The 8,901-nt window shown below is 33.2% G+C and overlaps 1 pseudogene; it reads right to left on the bottom strand.

Moving 5' to 3' along the window:
- Positions 1-590: 590 nt before the first annotated feature.
- LOC138827400 (U6 spliceosomal RNA) lies at positions 591-687 on the bottom strand (annotated as a pseudogene).
- Positions 688-8,901: the final 8,214 nt, after the last annotated feature.

The raw sequence follows: 8,901 nt of genomic DNA, 5'->3' as shown, positions 1-8,901 counted from the left end.
GCAACAGCAATATCTTACTTTAAAAATTCATGGATTCCATGGTATTCTTCCAAGTGATTTGCCTGACTTTGATGTCAAAATATATTCAAGAGTTGTTTGTATACATCTATAATGATTTCTGCAGTTTGTGATTTTTTTAAATCAGAAATAATTTTAACTTATCTGTTGAAATGAATAGTATAGAAACTAGTTTTTCCTCGTAGTTTTCTGAAAAAAGTATATCTATGTTTGTATAATATCCATAATCTATTTCATTCACTCCTAGATATAATACTTGGAATTCTACATTGTTATATAAGGTATAGGTTCATTAATAAATGTGTCCTTTCAGATTGCATTCCATATAGAAGAAGTTTAAGATTTCTTTTTTTCCTAGGTCCTTATATTATTTTATTTCTTTGGGATAAAATTACAATGTTATCTAATTTCAAGTTTTGTAAAGGTTATGCTATGTAAAGGCCTTTCTAAGGTGAAGAATTAATACACTGATGTCAAACTAACCTTTAAGTCTATAAATTACATGTATTTTTACACTTTTTTTGTAATTAACTTTTTAATAACTGTTTTTCATTTCTTGCATCAGAAGAATGAAAATTATGGAATACTTCACAAATTTTCATATCATCTTTGTGCAAGTTTCATGTTAATCTCTGTATTGTAATTTGGGTAGACCTGCTTCTGAAGCATGTAGTACCCTCTAAATTTAAGTACTTAATGATGCAATCTTTATACAGGCATATATCCATGGTTCCCTATTCGTAACAAGGAACTCTTATTGTTCCTAAAAATGCTATTGATCTTATTTCTCTAAAATTCTGTGTATAGTGGAAAAAAACATATCGTTTGGTCGATCACTCACATTTACAATTTTTTTCAGTGTCTATTTTGTCATTTTCATTTTAAATTTGATCATATTTTGAAACCTTTACAGCTAAGTCCAAAGGTGATGGCTTTTCAGGTACTTATTTATCAACTCAGTTAGCTTTGTAGATCTAATGGATTCAAAGTAAGCCTTACTTAAGAGCTACTTCTAAACTTCTGCAGCTTAAAATTTCCCAAATGAGGTCTTGATGGGACAAATGTCTACCTGAACCTTTACCCTTCTTCCATGTAGGAACAGACCAACCAGAATATCTTACCCTGACAGCATAGATTGTCTTACTGGAACAAAACTAATCTTAGTTACAAGGGATCATAGAGAGATGAACAGTTCAGACAGAATTGTTCAGAATGGAAGGTATTTTATCAAAATATAATTGTTTATTATACTTATCATTTCAAAAGTAGCTAAAGCCAAGAAGGTGAAAAAATTATTCATATGCATTATTACCTACTGTTCTAGCATGTCTATCATCCAACCTGGCAGGAATTTACACTACTGACTTTCTATCACCAAATATTTCCATAGTTCCTGGAGAAGGCCATATGTTTCTTCTTGATATTAGGCCTTAAATTGGTAATGTTTTAATAATAGTGTTTCCTCTTAGCTCTAGGGTGTAAATCTACAAATGTTAAAGCTTTAAGTCTAACTCTACCAAAAACTGAGCTAGAGATAATGGAATAATACTTTAAAACAGAGTTGCTTTTGATTCCCTAACCACAACACAATAATGCAAAACAATTTTTATTTTATATATACTTATATATTTTATATTTATATGTGCTGATTTTAAATTTCACACAGTGAATCTTTCTAAAAAATAATTGAAGACTCATCTCAATTTCTCATTTCTACATTATTTCAGGACCCCAATTCCTTACAAGAATTAGCAGAAATCAATTGTGAAATGCAAGGCAACTTAAAATGAAAGATGAGATCACAAAATCTGAGAGAAAGTACTGTAATTCAAACTTTCAATTTACAGATGACCAGCCCATATGAGTGAACAAAATCACAAATGAACAAGACTATTTTTAGTACTCCTCTCCTAATGATTAATGAAAGATTTCAGTGCAGCCAAAAAATAGTTTCTGTAGGGCTGGGAAGGTGGCTCAGTGGTAGAGCACTTGCCTTGCATGCCTGAGGCCCTGTATTCGATTCCTCAGCACCACATAAGCAAAAAGAAAAAAGCCAGAAGTGGCGCTGTGGCTCAAGTGGTAGAGGGCTAGCCTTGAGCTGAAGAGTTGGGGGACAGTGCCCAGGCCCAGAGTTCAGGCCCCACGACTGGACCCCCCCCAAAAAATAGTTTCTGTAATGATAAATCCATAATTGGTCTACCAAGGCTAGGAATACTTGATTTAGAGGTCAAATATAATTTAGAATAACATTAACTGGGAAGATCCTTAGTGCTTCAAAACACTGGTAGTTCAGTAAAACTAGGTTCTGTAGTATAAAAATGTTGTCATTCTCAAACCAATGATAACCTACATTTTATCTCCTGAAAGTATATTCATTTTCAAATAAACTATTTAAAATCACATTTGCCAAAATAACCCTTGACAGGTAGATGATAGTGACTTTACAAGGTTTTCAAGTGTAGGGAGCAAGTTACAATAGAGTCGATTTACGTACCCAGCACTAATACCAAACAAGTTAAACCATTCATTAAATTGTAGAAATAGTACCCCTCACCATTTGTGTTGTTTAGTAGGTGCCTTCCAGAAATGTGTTAAATAGATCAGCCTCCCATATTTCAAACACAAATATTAGCTAACAAAGTAAATTTCATCAAAGAAGAAGGTACATTTTAAAAAGTCACTAATAGCTGCCTTATCATGCGTTGTTTTATGTTTTCCCTATCTGTCTAACATAGTAAGAAATATGATTTTAAGTCTTGAATATGGGTACTGATGAGAGATGTGACAAACAAAATCTGTCTTCTATTTCTGTCATATTCCTCTAAGAAGTAAATTTTAGTTTTCTTCTTTTTCCAAAACTTATAGGTAGTAGAAAAAATTATCCTATGTAAAATAAAAATAATCACACACCATTGTCCAAAGCTATTTATAAAAACTGGTAGTTAGGAATAAATTCTAAGCCATTTTTATTGATTATTGATTAAAGATTAATCTTCCAAATGAATGAGAATAAAATCATGTCTAAGTGCTTAACATCTCCAGTCTTGCAAATTGTTATTGCAGATGAATGAATTATGGAAATATAAGCTGACAACAGTTCAAGTGTATGTGGGAGTGAAACTCCATGGAATGCATATAAGCCTTTCAAAGTATTAACAGGCAGTTTAACAGAATGACTATCAGGAAATTGAAACCAGAGAGGAACAATAGTCAAGAAATAGAACGAATGAAAAATGGAACAAGGGGCAAGTACAGCTAGAATACTCAATGTACATATGTAATAAAGGAAGTGCTAAATCTGAACTCAATCTTGGAGAAAGGGTTGGTTGAGATTGATAGAAGGAGTGACTCTGATCCAGGAGCATTGGACAATTAGATGGACATATTTAATTGTAACACACTTGCACAACCTTTTGAAATTCACTTAAAAACAACAATAAAAACACACAAAAATCACAACCAAACAGCAATCTCTAGAGAGTATGAATATGACATTGCAAAATTTTAAGCAGTTAATGCAGGGCGGTCTTTGGAAAAGCAAAGAAAGCTGTTAAAAGAGGGAAGCTTGGGGTAGGGGAGAATTTTGAACAGATTTAAAAAGATTGTCTAAGGTTATAAATCACCTATATCTACTGCAAATATTTTCTTCTGCGAGTGCTCTTTATCTGAACTGGATACTCCAGTCCTGAGGCACACTTGATAGCTTGTGAAGAAAGAATGGAAGTAGCAAGATCAAGAACCTATTACTCCACTGGAGAGAAAATAGTCCTCTATGTTTTCTCTCAATCTCTTCACTACTCCATTTTCATACTTTTAATAACGTCATGTGATTTTGAATTTTCTTTCCTTCTTTGTTCTCACAAAATAATTGTTCAAAATAATTCATTAAATATTATTTGCCATTATTTTCTATCATGCTGTTCACTTGTTCAAGCGAGTCCATTAAACTTCCCCTTTTCATTTGGTTGCCACGAAAACCAAACAACTATGTTAATGAGGACCAACACTACTGCAAAACTTTGTCTCCAAAAATCCAGTCCAAGAACCTATAATCACAACTATTTGGCTATAATTTTTTTTCATTTTTCTTTTACCTTGAAATTTTCTTGTGTATAAAGTGCCCACAAAAATAAGTACTCCACCACTTTTTGGTTCAATCACTTCTAACCTCAACGATATATTTTGCTAAAAAGATATTTAGAGGAAACCTAAGAATATTCTACTATTATCTTTTCTCTTAAGACTTTTATCTTCTCTCTTAAGACTCTCCTTAGGTACCATATCAGGAACAGTGAAGTTATTCTTTGCAAAATTATTTAAATAGATTATTTTCCTCTTGTTCTTGTATTTGATCAACATGATGTATGGAGAAGAATAGAGTTAAATCACCTATTCCTTGGATGACATTGTCTGTTACGAAGGACAATACTTCTATGTCCTACTTCTATGTCCTCCTCTTAGCTCTTGCTTGATTTCCAATTAATCACAACTTCTTGGCTTCAAGTCTAGTGAAGCTGAAGGACTATAAGATGTCCCCCACTACTACATCTTCATGGTTTCTCTTTGAAAACTCTTTTACTTGGAGGTGGAATTTATTGTCATGTCTTCATTCAATTTGTTCTTCATTATACTGAGCCAAATAGGCTCTGTAAAATCACTTTAGGTAGCAAAAACATTAAGACAATCTATATCAAAAAGTTTTGGTCCCCTCCACTGCTGAAACCAAAATGCTTAGCTAGGGTTTCTAATAACGTGTTTTCTTACCTTTTCAATTTGCTCAATTCTTTTCTGATCCCCAAACTTTTTGGCTTATGTAAAAAAAGAAGTCTTCACTATCTCATGTTAATAAGGATATTATATTTTTAAGCTACTATGAAATGTGAAATCATTGGTTTGAAGTATCCAATCAGATTTTTTTCTGTGTTTCAGTGCTTCACGTGCAAAGACATTGTGGAAAGTATTAAAACAGAAAAGTGTAAATTCAATACGTTGTTTCATTGTGAAGGGCACTTTCTCCCTAAATATTTTGACTCAAATTATCTTTTTAAGGGAATTACTGTTTAGTAATTAAAAGTCAATTCCCAAATTTTGATGTCTTATTTAAAAAAAAAACTTTTAATTTAAATTCGATTACAACCTTGTTTCACGCAGTAAGAGTATATTTCCTGGGTAAGGACAATTCTCATGGGAACCTACAGGATTTACAGCAAGGTTTGTGAGGTTTGTTTGTTTACTGTGAAAATGAGCCATCTTACCAACATTTCTCCTTCTCAGCGAAGTCTCCATGAATTTCTTTGCATGAAAGCCTATTTTCTCAGGCAATTTTAAATTTTCTTAATAGGCTAAGTTAAAATTTTGAACAATTAAAATTGACCTGTCATAATTTTAAAACTCTTTTGAAATTCCTTTATCAGAATCGCGAATTTACCAATCCTAATTCCACCTTTACCATCAAAAACAGTTAACATGTTGTTTTCATGATATAGTATCCATGAAACTATTATTTTCAAGTGACTTTGTTATGCTTATATATGAACATGATGCTGAGCAAAATGAACTCTAAGATATGGAAAGAGATATTTATTTGCAGTTGTTTTTAATGTACTATGTGATTTCTATTTTCGTTGGGTTTTTCCCCTATGGTTTATCTCCTACTGTGTTTGATTTTGGTACCCTGTGTATTGTGTATACATTTACCTTAATTAGGGAAGGGAAGAGGAACAACAAAATGGCGAGACACAGGAGAAAAGGAAAACCAATACAATAGCAATACTCAGAAGACAATATGTTGGAAATGTACATTACAACTTGTGAGGGGTTTTGGGGTGAAGGAAAACTGTGAGAAAAATGAGAGAGGGGATAATAAGTTTGAAAAGTTATGTATTCACTGCCTTACAATTGCTAAACCACTGCACATCACTTTCACATTAAAATTAAATTTAAAAAATAACCTGCATGAAATAAAATTTCACTGTATTGGTATAGTAAATATTGTTCTTTATGTAGTAACTTTTAAAAAAAATCAGTACTATTTGGCCACTAATTTGAATGAATTACCCCTTCTTTATGGGAGGGCCACCAACTTGAATGTTATCCAACCAGACAATTTTTTCACAATATACTTGCCAATATTTTCAAACAAGAATTAACTAGTACTTTCTCATACTAAAACCGAAAACCGTTTAATTCTATGGAAATCCATAACTTTTAAAAGTAAATAAGTTGTTAAGAGGAAAGAATATATATGTTCTTCAAAATTCATACGACTAATAATTACTCACTTTAAAATTCTGAACATTCCATACCTGAGAGATTCAAAATAGTACCTGTTTCCATGTTATGTAATTCTGCAATAGATGCATTTTCCAATGGGGTGTTACAGATTGAGAAGTGAACAGAAAAATAGTCACATATTGGTGTAGGATAAAACTGTAAAGCGTCAGTTATAATTAATTCTTCAAGAGTAAGCAATTGTTTATCAGATTAAGCTATTATTTCTATGACCATCAATCCCATAATTTATGCCATAAAGTCATCCTAGACCAACAGTTTTCAACTTGTAGGGTGCACCTCAAAATTCCCTTAATTTACATCACAAATAGCTTATCTCTATTGGGAAAAATACTACACCTCTGCTAATGTGATGCCCTCCGTGTTCTGGAAAGAACACCACAATAAACTGGGTTGCATCATTTTTCCTCACCTGGTATTCTTGCAAATATTATTTATATTTATACTTTTTTAACTATCATAGATATTCAGGATGCTAAGATCGGAAGATTACAGTTCAAAGCCCATGAGGCAGGAAGGTTCCCTAGATTCTTATCTCCAATAAACTTCTCAGTAAAAGCCAGACACAAGTGGTACTGAGGTTGAAGTGTTAGGGCACAAGCCTTGAGCTTAACAGGCTCAGAGACAGTGTCCAGGTCCAGAGTTCAAGCCCTATGACAAAGCAATAAAACAAAAATAAAAATAAAAACAAACCCCAAACCTTGCATTTTTCTCACTGTATATACAGAGGCACGTAATTAAGGAAATTGCTTCCTGTGTTACATACAGGTAGAAGAAAGAAGATGTCACACAATTATTCTCTTCATACCATGTTATATTAAAGCCTCAAAAATTGCTTTTTCTAAATTTATAAATTAGTATCATCAATTTGTTGGCAACTCGGTCTACATTATTCATATTATCATTTTCTACATGAGCAGTTAGTTCTAATTATAACTCTCTTGAAACAATATGCTAGGCAAATAGAATGCAAGAAACATTTATAAATTTGTCAATTAAACCCTCTACCTAAAAAAAAAATTGTAGTATACTATAGAATATGAAATTACAAACGAAACCAAAGTATTTTTTGAAGTCTTAACTCTAATTTAGCAAGATCTATAAAGACCTACATTCGATGAACTTTGCTATTCCTCCAGGCTTAAGCTTTTGTAATCCTTCATTCTTTCCTTGGAATCTAACAGAATGATGATTACTTACTTTTTCAAATTTTGGATGGGAATCATGAACCATTTTGCATCTAGGAATGTTCTGTAATGAAGAGAGCATTTAAAACACAACTGAGGGTTATATACCAGTTGCATTTCAATAGAAAACTTGGCTTTTCAAACCATAATGAAGAAATTAGCCGAAACTTCCAACAGTGCATTCCTATCTTGTTTGGTTTGTTTTATTAAGACAAATTATACTACCTGCTTCAGGGAAGGTATCAGTAGTAATTACAGTCTCTTATCTCCTGTCAGTCTGAGTGCTCGATTTCAAGGCTTGTATCACATTGCCCCACCATAGTTTCTTTCTTTATTTACTTATTTGTTTGTTTGTTTATTTTTGGGTCCGGTAATGGGGCCTGAACTCTGGGCCTGGGTGCTGTCCCTCAGCTCTTCAGCTCAAAGCTAGCGCTCTACCACTTACGCCACAAAGCCACTTCCAGCTTTTTTCTTTTTGCTTATGTGGTGCTGAGGAATCAAACCCAGGGCTTCATGAATGCAAGCCAAGCTCTCTACCACTGAGCCACATTCCCAGCCCCTTCTTGTTTTATTTAATCTAGAAACAGATTAGCAATTCTGAACTTCCCCAGTGATATTATCCACTGGACTTCTCAGACTGTTCATGTACTATTTTCAAAGATGTTCTAACATTTAACACAGGGTATGAACATTTTCAATGCATCTGCCGGGTCTCTGATTCATTCCTCCATAGATCCAATCCCTTTAATATTGATTACTTGACTCTCTTACTATCTCTGGTCTTTATGTAATATTCTCAAACTTTTTTGAAGAAAGTTCATTTGAGGATTTTCTCATTTTAAAAATTATTACTTGATTCTAGTTTTACTCAGGACATCTTTTCTATTGTTTTCTAGCTTTTCTACATATTCTGAGAGTTGCTTCAGAGGCACATATAAGGGCCTTTGTGTGTATGTGTATGTTTAGATGTATGTTTGCAAAAGCCTCAAGCTCTTATTCCTCATTCTTGCTCATGACTGTTATTCCATCACCTGAGCCATTCTTCCAATCCAGCTTTTGTCTGGTTAATTATAGATAGTGTCTCAAACACTGTTCTGCCCAGGCTGGATGCAAACTGAACTTCCCAGACTCCTTTACATTCTTAGGTTTCATTTATCCATTAGAATCAACTTTTAAACTACAAAAATTTTTCGAGTGTAAAGTCTAAGCTGTAGTCCAGATTTTTAACTCAAGATTTCATATAAAGATAGATGAATATACAAATTACATATGCTGAGTGTACACTGTTCGAAATGAGATCCTAAGCTGGGTGGTGTTGAGATCTGAGGATTGGAGTTCAAAGCCAGCCCCGGTAGGAAAGCCCCGGAGACTCTTTTCTCCAATTTACTGCAAGAAAACTGGAAAC

This window comes from Dipodomys merriami, unplaced genomic scaffold, assembly GCF_024711535.1.
Source record: "Dipodomys merriami isolate MVZ:Mamm:240054 unplaced genomic scaffold, mDipMer1.0.p SCAF_155, whole genome shotgun sequence".
NCBI classification, from domain to species: domain Eukaryota; kingdom Metazoa; phylum Chordata; class Mammalia; order Rodentia; family Heteromyidae; genus Dipodomys; species Dipodomys merriami.
This window is presented reverse-complemented; position numbering and strand designations above follow the sequence as displayed.